The sequence below is a fragment of the Haemorhous mexicanus genome, chromosome Z (genome assembly GCF_027477595.1).
Source record: "Haemorhous mexicanus isolate bHaeMex1 chromosome Z, bHaeMex1.pri, whole genome shotgun sequence".
NCBI lineage: Eukaryota > Metazoa > Chordata > Aves > Passeriformes > Fringillidae > Haemorhous > Haemorhous mexicanus.
The window spans coordinates 85,922,514-85,938,434 of NC_082381.1; positions in this window are offsets into that span (position 1 = coordinate 85,922,514).

Below are 15,921 nucleotides of genomic sequence, written 5' to 3' on the forward strand. Positions count from 1 at the left end.
GGCCCAAAAATGCCTGTGGTTTTTATTATGACTCATGGAGCATGTTACCAACCTTAGATGAATATCTGCAAGCCATGATAAATTAAGTAGAATGACAGTGAATTTATCATGGGGTTAAAAATAGATTTTTGGGGTTTCTAAAATGGAGGTTCAGGGGGCAAGATGGAGGAATCTGGGTGTATCCAGCCTTTCTCCTTCTTCTTCTGGGCCTCCATCTTCTGCTGTGATGTTTACACTTTTAGACTGGTTTAGAGTAGAAGCTCACTGTCTAACGTAGGTGATAGTTATTGGAAAGTAACTGTAAATATTATACACATAGTTTTTAGTATAAAGACATAACACCGCCCCAGGGGGAGGCAGAGTGCCTCTGTCTGTCCTGCTGAGTGGACCTCGGCTGGACAGGAGAAAACATTTTATAGATAAGATACAATAAACAACCTTGAGACCGAGAACTGAAGAGCTCTGACTCCTTCTTCAAGTGCCGGGCTGGGAAAAGGGACTTTCCAGCTTTTTTTGAGGGTCACTCTGACCAGCTAGAAACCCCAACACCACTGTTAGTTGTCCCAAGCCCAACAAGAGAGCTGGGACCCAACAAGGCCTGGATCAATGAATTCTGCCTCCCTTCTTCATGCTCCACACCCCACGGCAGTGGGGCATCTGTCCACCAAGTTATGGGGACTCCTCAGAGGGTTTTAAATTTTCCAGTGTACTTTAGAGAAGTGAGATGTATAACAGATAACCTGCTTGCCTCCTTCTGAAAGAATCACAAATATTTGCTGGGTTACTTTATTCTCAAAGCCCACTGGAATTCTCCACAGGGGCTGCTCAATCAAGCTCTGGAGGATGAGATTAACCTTGGAATTACAACACACTTATGTGTGCATTAACAGTATCTCCACTAAATCATTGGGAGCTAAGACTGCCTCTCAAGAAGATGACTATCTTTACCTCCTAATCTAGCCCTGAATCCTTCCCTAATATACCTTAACATGTCAGCTTAATGATCAGCTCAAGTTTGTAAAAGCTATGGACATGCATTGCATTCAAACAGCTTTAAAAAGGGTAGTCTCACAGTTCTCTCAAAAAGAAAGATCAAAAGGCTAACAACTGTTTTTTGCAAAATCTGGTTTAAAAAGTCTCTAAAGGAGTTCTTATTTCCTATTAAATGATTCAAGATTCAGTGGTTAACACTGGAACACAAACATTCCTGATAATGCCTTTAGCATCCTTTTAGTAATTTTCAATTTTTTCACTTGGGAGTTGTTGCCTGACACCACTTGTTCATCTGTTTAGGTCATCTGTTCTTCACCATGGCAACTGAGAAATTATTGTACACCAGTGATCTGAAGTTTAAATGCATTTATTGTCCTTGCAGTTGTCTCTAAGTTGAGGAAATGAATGTTGTCTTACAATAAAAACCAGCAAATTCTGTAGCCAGCCTTATTTCCATGTGGGAAGAAACATCCTAATCATAGTTCACCATCATTCGAGGTGGAATTTTCATCTGTCTTCCCATATTCTCCCTTTTGCTGCTAGTTTAATGTTTTCAAAAAGACATTAGGCTGAGCCAGAGGGAGAACTTTTCCTTGAGCTCTCAGCCTGTTTTGTTGGGAGATTTAAAGCCTCAGATCTTGACCTTCTTGTTTTTGATCTGTATTAATATAGTGGATGGGATATTGGCAGCAAGGTCTGCTATTTTGTTCTTAAAAAGAATTAAAATAATCCCTCTTAGAGATTACAGCATTTGTGTTTGCTTGACCGAGTCAGCCCACGGTGGGACATAGCAAGAATTTGCTACGAAGCTTTAGCTCAGAGGCTGCAGGAGCTTCAAAGGCTGCAGAGAATTGAGTTAGTTTTATGGACCCTGGTTTTGATTTAGAGAGCCAATACAAATATTATTGTAACTTCTTTATGTTTACTATAAGCTCTTTTAAAAATGCATGAAAGCAAAGCTCCATTCTGCCATAATGAGACACAACACTCTCTGGCTATATAAAAATGATACATTGAAATGCTTTCTTCAGAAAATAGCTTCTGAAAAATGTAGGCTTTAGGACATTGCCATCATGTACTGCTCATAAAAGTTCCAATTAAACATTAAATTACAATTTTTTTTTGTTATTATTATTATTTGAAGTAGACAGACCTTTCAAACTTCATTTTAACTTTGAGGTTTTCCTGGTGTTGGAATAAGCTTATTTTACTAAGGCTTATTTTACAATGAGCTTTTTATCAGATCTGCAGTTAGCTTATGAACCCTAGGGGTTGAAATACAAGGGGACAAATTTCTTCAAGGTATGCTTGAAGCCTGTTAAAAGCTTACCATTATTTTTCTGTCAGACTCAGGTCAGAACTAATTTTGTGAAGACCTTTTAAACCTCTGCTCTTGTAGCACACCAAGTGAGAAGTGAAGTGGAAGTGGAGATATATGATGATCAGATCTGAAGGAGACAAGCTACAAAAACAATTATTTGAGCAAGGGAAGGGGAAAAAAAAGGCACTGTAGAAAACATCTTTTTAGTAACATTTCAGCAATAACTTTTGTTTCTTTAACAATAGCTTGTAGTACTTTAATCTTCTTGCTTTTTTAATCTCTTACTATTAACATTTATTTCATGCTCCAGGCAAAACTGAAGGTAGTAGGAATATTTTGATTGTTTTGGGCCTAATACTCATATCACTACAAAAGTGATAATCACTATTGAAAATAAATCACAAAAAAAAGCTATTTTTGTGCTCTGGGAATCAGACTGATAACTGGACAAGACTTGGTTCCTTGTCCTCCTGAATCCCATGAAACCAGATGTCCAGACCTCCCGAACACCACAATCATTTCAGCTGTGTCTGTTCTCAGCCATCCTCGAGCTCAGCACCAAGGCTAGTGACACCCAGGCAGTGAGAAATTGGTACAAGCCAGGGCATTTCGGGTTGAATCATGTCCTTAGGATGCTGCTGCCATCCAAAGACACAAGTTGGTACTGCTGTACTGGCTGTGTGCTCACAGGAATCTGCTGCCAGCAGTTATGGAATGAAATAGGGAGGCAGAGAAGTCAACATTCCTCAAGTTCCAGTTTTTCTGCTAAGGCTCTAAAATAGGAACCATTTATTTCTTTTTCTTCTTCTTCTTTTTAATTTTTTTTTAACTTTTAAAAAAAATTTTAACCATGACACTTTTATGACAAAGAGCTGTTTTCAAAATTATGACATACAGCACTGCCATTATACCACGACAACATCCATTTTCTGTGATGTGACATCAGGCAGTGCTGCAGAGCATGGACTTTGTTCCTTGCCCTTCATATGTCTTCTTGTAAAGACTCTCAAATAATTTTTCACATCAAATACTTCAGGAAATTCTTTGGAGGACTCAAGCTGCAAGTTGTATTTTTCTAAAACATCCTTCTCTAAATCAGCAGACTAGATACTGCCCAATTAACACTTCTTACTTTTCCTGGCAGGATCAACCATGCCAAAGAGATAAACTCCCAGGCTTCACTAAGGTGAAATAAGAGACAAAGTTATACTTCAATGGTAAGAGAAATGTTTAGTTTAGCAGGGACTTGTAAGGACAGAAATAGCCATTATCCAAATTGAGGAAAAAAATCTATGAAAATGTGTGTCCTCTTTAATCCATTTTAAATAAAACTTTTCTAGGTACCTCTGATCAATGTATAAGAATGCAATTCTTCTGAGTTATTAAAATGCATGTTTTCCTACATATTTCAGCTCTCATTCTTATGTAACAATAGTCATATTAGAAACTTCATTGTACAGTGCACTCTGACCTAAAATTAGTTCTTACAAACAGTCGAAAATTACAGTTTATAAAAATTCCATATCTTTATTTTTATTTCTTACCTCAGCAAGCACAGTCAGCACTCTAGTGAGCATTTATCCACAGTGAAGCTTGGCTGCAACAAAGAAATTGCTAACTTCAATTTGCCCTATTTTTCTGCAAAGTCCAATCATTTGATTGTGGTTCACACAACTCTTTAAAAGTAGTTTATCTTTCTGTAAGGAGGGTCAAATTAATTTCTTTGTCAAGTTCTTTACAATAGCCTTTCCCTTATTAACATGTCTAGATGTTCCATCATAATAAGAAAGAAATTCCTTCATTATACCATCTAGTGCCTACTGAGTGCTTCAACCTATTTGTGATTTTAATCTATGCATTTGTTCTTCTGTGAAATTATGCCAGCTATTACTGTTTGGATGCAATTAATCCTATTTCTCTTCACTGGTGGGGAGTTCTACAGGTTAATTATGTTATTATACAATTATCCTCCAATTCTTGCTAAATACTTCCTGTTTCAACCATAATTTGGCTTATGTTTTTACCCTTTCCTCTATATTAACCTTCTTGTCACCACCTCCACTTTTCTGTAGCTTAAAATTCATTTTTGTGTATGATCTCACAATCTTTGAATGTGGGAGCTTTGTCAGCACTGAACAGTCAACTCCAGTGTGTTTGCCTGCTTCTCAGTCATCACCAAAACTGATAATAAAAGGAAAACTCAGACAATTCCCTGATTTCCCTGCCCTTGGTCTCATAACCATGCCACTCAATTTTATTTTATTAAAATTACCTAGTTACAAATTTGCATTAATTTCACTATAGCTGCAGGATTTGTGCAATTTAATACAACCTGTATCACATTTATTTTGGTTGCCAGACTTCAAAGAAAACTTCTTTTTCTCTGTAAAATTTTCTTTTATATAAGATTCTGGTGTTGGGAAGGGTATGGAGCTGTATGTTCACCTACTCTGAGATGCAGTTTGAGTTTCATTTGGAGCAGAAAGCAAAGGAATTGCTCTCTTTGGACAATTGCTAGAAATTAGCCAGTTATAAAGCACATTCTCGTTAATTTATCCAGAAATCTAAACCTGTCATAAAGTTTATCTCCATAAAGGAAAGTGGACAATATTGGCGACAGGTCTGGAAAGTCTTTAAGGAAAGAGGTGGTGAGAATGATGCTAGACATTGGTATGTTCTGAATAAGAATGGAATTGAGACTGAAAAAGACAATCTTTGTGCTTCTGAGTCACCAGAGCATCCTGAACAAGTAAGGTCATTGCCATGGCCAAAATCCCTCTGTGGATACACACCATGATTTTTAGCTCTGGACACTTTTGTTCCTCCTACTTTGAAGGGAATTGAAATATCTTCTTGTTCTATATTACTGTAGCAAAACCAGGAGGAAACAGTTCCATTTTTAAATAACTCAATGAATGAGAAAAATATTAATGACCACAGTTGCCACACCTCCTGGGGATTTTATCACAGAACTATCAGCTTCAGGGTTTTTAATTTCTCATACTGTCTTTAGAAACACACCTTAAATATTTTTTCCTGCAAAGGTAAAACACAAAGTCAGAAAAGAAATTCAGAGTGAACGTGGAAACTCCCTTTTTTTTGTGCACGGCTGAAGCCTTCAAAACACAGTTAATTGTGTACATCATCAAGTAAACAAGCAGATGTTATAGATAAATTTAAAAGTAGAAAGAAGGCAACAGATGAATTTGCCTTTTGCAGTGTGCTGCTCATCTTACATTATCCCTTACATACATACATATCTTAAACACAACAAATCCCCCTCAGATTTAGGGTGCCAAAGCCCAACTTATACCAGCAGTCCCACTGATGAAATTTGCTTTGAATGTTCTCCCTGACTACAAGAAGAACTGGGACAGCATGAGGAGTATGAATTAGAGGCATCAGACCAGATGCACAGCCCAGGGAGAAAACTACTGAAATGAGAGTGTCTGAACAGTTGTAGCTGAAAGGTTGGAGCTGAGTTTACTTCTCCACAGGTCTTTTTTCTTCATCTTGTCAAAATTTGCATTCTCCCTAGGTGACTCTATTTGAAACCTAACTAAGCAGACAGCTCTACAGCAAGAGTTTACCAGACAGAAGACACTTCTGGCATGGATGGGAGCTGACAGGATGAGAGGGAAAGTGCTGGGGAAACCAGCCCTTCCCTACCACTGCTTCCAACATGCTGCCTTTTGGGAAGTTACATGGAGCATCATCCATCTTACTTTATCTACCTAAAATATGTTTAGCAGCCTGAAAGTGTCACCAAGACACATCAAGAGAGGAAAACTGATGACTCCCCATGACTGTCTCTGGTGCTCATGTCTAGTTGTGATAGTACTGCAAACGAGTTTGTGCCATATGAAAAAGGCTTTGTGCATGTAAGCAACCTGTGAGAAAACTGTGCATCTGTGTATGTCTCTAAATTAATTTGACATATGGTTTGAGGCATGTAAAATTTTAAAATTAGAATTTGGAAAAATAATCTAGTTTTGAGGAATTAAGTTCAGTATTTTTTATTCCATTTCCTTTTTTTTTTTTTTTCCTTTTTAAGTTGAAGTCATGAATCCAGCTGTCTTCAACACATGCCTTGATGAGAAAACTTGGAAAACATCCTTATGTTCACAGCTTTCTTGCATCCTATGATATGTGTTTTTTCTTTAAAGTAATATGAGACTCCAGATTCAGAATACTACTGTTTGAATGGAGTTTACAAATACAATAACGTGGCAAAGCCAGGAAACAGTCAAGAGAGGAACATGGAGGATCTGGAAACTGAAAGATGAACAAATGTAAATAAGTTAATTTTTTATCATAAGGAAAGTTTTCTCATTGTTCTACAATTTAATTTCAAACTTTTTAAGGAATCAGAATCTTTGATGTTTCATCTTAGAGATGCTACAAATAAAGCTCAGGTTTTGTATTTCACAAGATAAAAATGGTAACTTCACATCAGTGGAATATAAAGTCCAAATTTCTTACTGGGAAAAAGATATTATAAATTTTTGACATATTTAAATTCTACCTCAAACAAGAAAGAATCTTCTCTAATTAGCTTTATTTTGCATTTCTTATTTCATTTTTGTCTATCTGTGCGCTCAGTGTAATGATCAAAAATCAAAGTCACATGTTAATTCTGTTAAATATGTTAATTCTGCTAAATATCTACAATGACAAAAGAGATTGTCAGGAGGAAAAAGATTTTTTTTGATGGCTATGTTCACAAAAGGGGAAGTTCAAAAGCTGGAAGGGAAAAATGACATCAATCAAGAAGGAAAAAAAAAATTCATTTTTATGATGGCAAATAAAAGTGCAACTAACTGTTTACAGAAGAATACAGAGGTTTCCACTCAGAGTCTTTAGAATGAGACTTCATGCCCCTCTGAATAGTTATTCTTTAGATCAGGTATACATTGCTGATGTTGGGAAAACACACATCAGCAGCTCCCACTGGATTTTATCAGCTGATGAGTTCGGGGGCTCTCTGCACAGAGGTGCTACTACATGTCATAAATTAAAAAAAAAAAAAATCTCTTAATGTTACAAAAAAGACAATGCTACACTCCAGTACATGCACGTGTGTGCAAACCCCACTTTTTCTGTTTACAGTCACAAGGCTGTGGCTTGAGACACAGGTTTGATCACCCAGCCCTAAGTTAACCACTCTTCAGAGGACTGTTTTCAGTGGTTCATCCAACATTTATATAGCATAGTGCTAAGGGAGCCAAGATTTTCCTTTTTTAATAGTGCATTAGGCTCCAATACACGTTACACATGACAAATCAGAGAACATGAGCACATAACATATTCCTTCAATATCTGTGACCAATGGAAGTCTCACATGTTTCAAATATGGCAGAATTAGCATAATACTACTGCAGAATAAATATATTATTTATACACAACATTTAAAAGCAGTTTAGAAATACTGCATTTAGTAGGGGTGGGTTTTTTGTGTGAATTTGAGATGCTTTGCATTCAGCACACTGCAGTTCATGTTCTTGTTTTATGTCCATGCTCTTCTAACTATTTCAAGATTGAATAAAAATCAACAATCCTGATCAATAGGTGAATTTTAACACTTAGGAAGGAAAGCAAACAAACATAAAGATGGATACCATAACAATATTTACAAATGGAAAACACCAGAGGGTAGTATTTATTTATTTTCCAAGATATTTGGAAATAGGTGACACTCTGGGTGCTGAATCCAAAAGGGTGTAAGCGAACACAAGAATTCTTCTCTGTCAAATGTCACCTCCTTCTGTTGGTAAGAATGTGAGAAAGCTGAGCTTTGGATCATGTGAGCTATCAGAAGACTGGGAAATGTAATATTTTTGAGGAAACAAAAGATAGGCGCTAAATTGGCAAGCTTTGCTTCTCCAGCAGCTCTGAATTATTAACACCACCAAACAGAAGCACTGAAATCTTGAGAGATATTTTGCAGTGCTGAAATGAATAATTTAGGGAAGCTACTGTCTGCTGTCTCCTTGTTATTAAATATACAGTTGAATATGACTGAAAATTACTTGGAGCAAGAAAGCAAGGGCTGTTGAAATAGCACCTTTGCACAGCTTTGGGCTTCTTTGCTTGTGCTGGGGAGTGCTGTTAAGCCTAGCTACAGGAGAAAGCAGTTCCACTAGCACCTAATCTGAGTGCTTGGTTGGATATTCATCTACTACTATTGTTTGAACTGTCCTCTGTCTAACAACAAGCCTAACAGTTTACTGTAAAAAGTGACTGGCTGATTATGCTTACCACAGTAAAAACACAAGTTGTGAGTCAAGGTTTTTGATCATAGGAGTCTGGAGTTCAACCTCTAAATTAATTTATTATTTTTTTCCCCCTAGTTTTCACATTTACTTCTTAGGCAATAAAGGAAACTAATTCCTTACATTTCTTTAAAACTTTGTGTAATCTCAATTTCAAGTACACATGGCTTGGATGTGAAAAATTGCTGCCATCTAGATTTCTTCACTGGATCTATACATACATTATGGGATATAGTAGTTTTTTTTTTTTTTGCTATAGCCACTTATGTCAGGAAACAAGAGCTAATTGTGTGAGAGGAGTGGAACAGATAGCCTTTGGTTAAAATTGCATAGTAAAACTTTTCTTAAAAAAATTTTAAACTTTTTTTCTCTAGTATTTATGTCCTTATGTAACATTTACAACAATCAGTGACCACAGCTTGGATAAAGTCCTGTCTCTGTAGGCAGCTGAGATGTATGAAGCTGTTACACACAGCTTGAAAATTTTAGCTGAGGTTTCTGACTCATCCCCAGTTACTTTTCTGCTAGACTCTGTCACTCCATCTAGGAATTTTCTTGCCAACTGTCTCTTAAATCCCAAATAAATTGAGTAAGCAGGAATATACTCCTTCTCTGCTCTTGCCTAGCATGACCATGCAGACTATATTAACCACGTAGTGTCTCTTAGAAAGAATTTAGGAAGCATTTCAGAGAGCTGGACTTAATGATTCTAATGGATCCCTTCCAACCTGAGAAGCTCTATGTTTATATGGTTCCCTGTGGTTGATAGGGTAAGGTAAATTACTTGAAAGGTGATAGCAGTGTCAAATCCTCAAATGACAAGACAGTGCCTTAGTTTAATCTCAGTTAAATTGTCAAAAATATGCCATTACCAGGTGGTGTTCTTAACCTAATACGAGGGACTGAAATCTGGAGAGGTAGCACAAGAGCTGTCAATAGATAGTGCTACTCTTACACAATCTCAAAGCAAACAAGGCTGGACACTAAGGGCAGCTTTTGTTTGTCATCATGATTTAGGGGAAAGAATTGTAGGCAACTGAAAGCATTTAAGCCCCAGGAAAGTTCTGAAAAATGGAGGTACTATCTAACAGAACATAAGCTTTAATACTAAAAGAAAAAAACCAGCATCTGAGATGTTCAAAGCTCTAGAATCTGGTACCCAGATGAAATCCACTGCCAATGACTGCTGAACAGTCTTTTTTCCTGCCACGTTCAATTAAAAAAAGAAATCAGCAAACACATGCCTAAATTGCAGGGCTTGTCTTGGAGGTGTACATGGGGAAAAAGTGCAGTTATGGGCCAAAACCAAATAAAAGGCCAGACAAAGGGAGTAGGTACTTTAAAACAGGTAACTCTGTTCTCTAGAAAGTGCAGAATTCAGTTCTTCAACTCTACAACTAATTTTTTTTTCATTTTGAACATGAACACAAGCAATTTCCATTCTTCTCTCCTTATTGTGCGCACAGCAAACATCACAGGGATAATGCTTACTTATCCCTCAGGGGGTTGTGAAGATTAATTAGTTAATGTTCTCATTGCATGTCAAAGATGAAAGCTCAGTGTAAGTGCTAAGCATTTGTGTATTCACAGACACCAGAAATAAGCATTCGCCACAGGAAACATTAAAAGGTTTTCTAGCTGTGTCCAATTTCCGGAGGTGAAACCCTTATTACAGAGAAAGTCTGCAAAATTACTTGTTAGTAGTTGAACTATTTAGAAAATATGGTATAAAACACCCAAAAGCCTATTTTTGTTTTGGAGTCTGGATGAAGGAATCATTAAAAACCTGCTGATTGCACCTGGAGAGAAGAAAGAAAAGATGACTTAAGTTCTTAAGTGAGATTATAGTGGAAATGAGGGGAGAAAAATTTTCTACTTGGAGTTTATAATCCAAAGAGTATTTAAGATATTTATACCTCATATTTTCCCTCAGGATTCTGCCATTTATCTTATTTTGTACTGTTCATTTTGTGTAGTAGGTCTTGATCTAGACCTTAGTATAGTTATTGTAACATTTTACTCATTGCAGTTTGTGATTAAAACTGTGTTTTGCCAGGAGCAAAATGAGGGCATTTGAACATTTTTCCCAGATCAAAGAGAAGTAACAGAATTAAATATAAACACTAAACTATACCACTATGTGAAGTGATGGAGATAACATCAAACTTATTTTGTACTGTAATGCCATAAAACGTGTTTTTGTCAGTGTAAGAAAAGCAGACTGGGAATGCATCCTCCAATATTTTGTTCTTTCAGAAATTCCTCTGGAGCCGGTATTTGGATTATTATCAGGACATGGACACCAGATTGCATATAAATGCACCCAAAGAAATATACATAGATGTATTAAGCTTAAATATACACTTACACACACTTACTAAGATCAGGCTCAGACATATATAAAAATACACCTACAGACACATATATGTGAGTGTATGTGTGTGTGTGTGTATAGCTGTACATGAGATGTATGACATGAATGTATATGTTCTGTTAAAGGTGTGTATTTTTTATTTTTATTTGTATGCGTGTTTGGGATATCAAAATTTAACTTCAGTTTACTTAAAAATGTGACGAAAACCACAAATCATACCTGGGTGTCTTTGTTTCTGCAAATGTTGTATTAAGGGATAATCTCTAATCCTTGTTCTGCTTCATAGTGTGCAGGCGATTCTGTTATCAAGTTTTCCAAACAGTTTTTGGCTTTGGCGTCTTTGAAATGGATTGGATGAAGAGCTGTTTTAGCCTCATGGGAGTGGGCAGTCCACTGTTCCCAAAGTTTTTAATCTGCATAACCATAGAAAGCCTTGCCTAGTGAATATAAGGATAATTATTCAGAGATACTGGGTTTTGGTGACAGACTGCATAATTGTGGTCAAAAACAAGTGGAAGAATCAAGATTTTTATTTGTCCCTCAAACAAATTTAGTTACATGCCTTTCTTTTTTGGAATAAAATAACATCTCTATGCGCTCATTTTCACTAGCTTTGCAAATAAATATTAGTCTTCTGTGGGTCAAACAAAGTTAAAATAACGGCTATGTAAATTCTGTATTCCATTCTAGGGTATATCAAAATATTCTCATACTGCAGAACTCTCAAGGGACTTTGAAATTTGTGCATTTTCCTGTTTCTAACATGTGGCTCAATCAGGAGAAATGGAATTTTTTAGAAGATTTCCCAGCCAAAGAAGCAATTGTAATGTGTAAATCACTAAGTGTTTTTGAAATGCCAGTGCCCCAGGGAATTTTCTTCTCAACAATTAATGCTCTTTCCCTCATACTGACTCTTCTGCAAAGAATCAGAAAAAAACTAAAACTGCTTCACTTTATGGGTAATTTCAAGACACTTATGCCTTTATTATTTTTTCTCTGTTAACTGAGTGTTTTTAACTTTTCCAACTCATGCAAAATCCAATCTAAACCAGAAATGTTTGCTTTAGGTTTTTTCTGCAATTATTTTGTGCCTATAGGACAACACCTGAGTGTGGAGATTGGTCTTAGGCAAGAGCTACTTCATCGAAAATGGTATGGTACTTAGTCTGTATCTGCCAAAAATAACAATGAAATTTTTCCACTGTAATTTTTCATCTTCAGTAAAGCCAGAATTAAATATGCTGCTCTGAAATGCTGATGTGTACCAAGCATCTGAATTCTGTAGCCAAAGCCAGAGGGAAATGAATGGAGAACTGAATGCAGACAATTCATATGATTCCTTGAAGTCAAAACTTCCTTAAGGAAGGTGTCCCTGCCCATGGCATGGGACTTGAAACTAGATGGTCTTGAAGACTTCTTCCAACATAAACTATTTTATGATCCCATGATTCTTGAATAAATTAAATCTGTGGCTGAACTAACTGAAGTTGTGTCTTTAAAACACAGACAAAGAGAGTTATGAGCAGTGGAAACATTGTCAAAAAAAAGCAAGAGTGTGCAAAACTGAAATAAAATGAAATGCAAAAGCAGGCTTTGTGAGCTTCACACTCTGTTACAGGTAATAGTTATGCTTTCAAAGTACCCAGTAGCACAGGCACCTTCAATATCACCAGCTCTTACACACCTCCATAAGTTCCTAGGCATGAACAAACTGCTGAGCCTACAGAGATGAAATGTTAATTCAGGTCTTTATTTCTGGAATTATCTATATGAGATGAGGAGAAATTGTGACCAAAGTAGGAAAGGAGCTGAGCAGCATGCGAAAATGGGTATTGCAGTGTAGTTTGATAAAGGACTTTATGGTCTGATACTCATGAGAAACCACCCACGTGCTGGTCAGAACTGTGCTGTTCTTTTCCTGGCTGCAAACTGCACCAAGCGACAGCAGACCAGTGTGCTGGGAGGGAGCTCTCCCCAGAAGCCTAAGAAGCAAAGAAGGATCAGCAGAAATTCACACATCAATTGCAGGCTGCCATGTGTACCTGAGGGTATCCCTTCAACCACAGACATCCAATCTGAGCATTCTCTGAAGGACTGGCTGCCCAGATTTTCTCATATCTCCCCATGGGAGTCATATATATGTACTAGTCCAATAATTGTTTGTTAACTCATTTTCTACCTTTTTCTCTCACAGCTTGTAACTCAAAATGCACCCAACAACAAGGTTTGATGAAAAGTAAAGAACTTAAGAGAACTATGTGTTTTACACCTGCAGGCATATAACAAAAAAATTAAAAAAAAAAAAAGAAAAAGAAAAGCCTAATTATATTTCATGTAAGAGCACAGAGAATATATTCCAAACAGTCCAAAAGTTACAGGTATGTTTGTAGCCATTATTTTCCTGAAACAGGCACTAGCACCAAACGTGGCATTTGAAAATAATTAAATCAAAATTTTAAGCTTGTTTAATGCAAGGGTGCAGCATGAATCAGGCTTTAAGCATATAAGTAGGAGTGTAAAAGCCTTCTTATCTTTGGTTACCATGCCAATGACATCTACCTATCAGATTACGTCATTTGCTTTGTTTTATAAGCAGAATGAGTCCCCCATCTGCAATCAGTGCTGTGAGAATTCAGTCAGCAGGCAGCACTGGGTGTTTTAAGAAAGCCCTGCTGGCTGAAACAATGGTTCCTGGTGGTACACCCCAGCAGTCCCTGAAAAGTGCTATAGAAAACTTGATAACTTGGACGAGTCTCAAAATCAGTAAGCCAGCTCCTGAAGAAAAGGTTGCTCAGAGAAATAAGGACATTTTCAATATTGTCATGACTCCTGATCGCATCCCTAAATTTTTCATCCCTTCTCTGGACATAGAGCATATTTCCTTCCAGCAGGAGCCAGAGGAAGACAGCACAGAGAACTGTCCTGAGAGAGGAGTCTCTGATGAAATTGTTCAGAAGCGCAGAACTACCAGGAGCAAATCTGAATCCTACATCAGAAAAGAAACAATGTGCAAAGGAGAGAGTCTGGACAGAAGAGGAACCCTGTGCTTTACAGAACAAATTACCTTCCCTGAAGACCTGGAGAGAGCTGCAGACCATTGTGACCCAGCAACCAGAGCTGCTTTCTCTTTGCCCCACCTCTCCAGAATCACTACCCCCTACGGGTTTCTCACACTGGGAGAAAGTCCCAACACCAGGAGAAAAGAGTCTCTCTTCTTTCAGCATGATTCTGAAGAGCTTAGAATCCTCCTGTCCCAAAGGAAGAAGACCACATCTCTTGCAAGGAGCTTGTCCAGCCCTTTCAGTGAAATTCAACAGAGCGTTGAGACCACAAAGCCTTCAGTCACCCCCGTTAAGACCAGGCAGGTGGTTTCATGGGAGTCAGTCTGCAACAGCCAGCTTCCTCCTGTGTGCTGCAAGCCAGAATGTGAGCCACAGCCTGTGAAAGGGGAAAAGAAGAGGTTTCAGGTGACATTGAAGAGACACCTGGCCAGCATCAAGCGTATGAGATCTGGCAGTGGGATGAACTGGCTCTGCTAAGCCACGCACAGCTGTCCTGGCTCTCAAGCCTGTGAAAATTTAAATGAGGCAGTCTTTCACAGAGGTGTGCAAACGTGAGTGTGTAGCAAATTTTCAGCATTGCAAGATCCTGAAAAAGGCCAGACAAACAACCAGACAGAACTTGGTTATGCTTGGCACATTGAATGCATCTTCTGTTTCCTGAAGTCATGCCCAGCAGCTTTGAATCCTTTACAATGCAAGCAAAGACAGGACTAACTGAAGCAAACCATTTTCCAAAGGAAATGCTGTCTTTTCTGGTCATACCTGTATAGTCTGTGAGAAGGAAGATTATTTTACATCAAAAGCTAACTACAGAGAAAGAAAATGTTGTCTTTTAGGGTAGCAGTATTGGTTTCAGAATGACACCAAAACTGAAAAGAAGAATCATGCTAGGTAGTCAGGTAAAAATTGTGGGCTTTTGTTGTTTCTAATATTAGAATGTATATGAAAACTAATTAAGAGTTAATTTGTCCTGAGGTGTTTACAGCAGGTACTTGCAAACAGCCATTCATAACTTCTGACAGGAATGTGCTGGCTGACAGGGGATGCCAAGTTCCTGCTTGCTGATGACAGTGCATAGTAAACTATTCTCTGCATTTAAAAAATGTGCTTATTTTATCACTTCTTTAGTTAATCATTCAACATGCTTGGAATTAGGGGGACATGATATAATTTGTTCACCCCATTAACAGTGTCAAAGCATTGCACCATTTTATTTAGCTACTGTCATTGTTTATGTTAAAAGTCAACAAAATAAAATCTCTTTTTATTTAATAGTCTTTCTTGTCATTGATCTTACTTTTTCCTTTTTTTTTTTTTTTTTTTCATTTTTCAGAAGCTTGTTATCACCTTAAAATTGGAAATGGGCATGAAACGGATCCAGGACTATTCATTATTCTCAAAACATGTGTTTTAATTCTGTTTGTTAAACTTGATTGTTTTGCAAGACATTGATACTCCAGTACATTAAATACCTCAGTGGAAATTACTACTGACAGATAGAGATATCCAATGACGTCTAAACACCTAAGGGAAAAGATTTCTTATGTAAAATTATTAAATTATCACTATTTTGAAACAGTTTATCTTCATCTATGCAAAATTTACTTGACACTGAATTACAAAGAAAGATAACTAAAGTACCTGTGAGAATTTTTCAGGGTAAAGATCTGTCCCAGGCTGTATAAGAAATAGAGTTATCAGGAGATGACATCTGGCAAAATCCATTAGAGTTTATTGGTTTATAACTTCAGTTAATTAGTTTATTTAATCTATTTTTATAACTAGAATATGGATAAAACCATCAGTGCCTACAGTAAAATAAAAAAAAAAATCTACTTTAGCTGACAGGAGAATACCACAACATTTGAAATTTAAAATATCCATTCCACTATCTTGTAC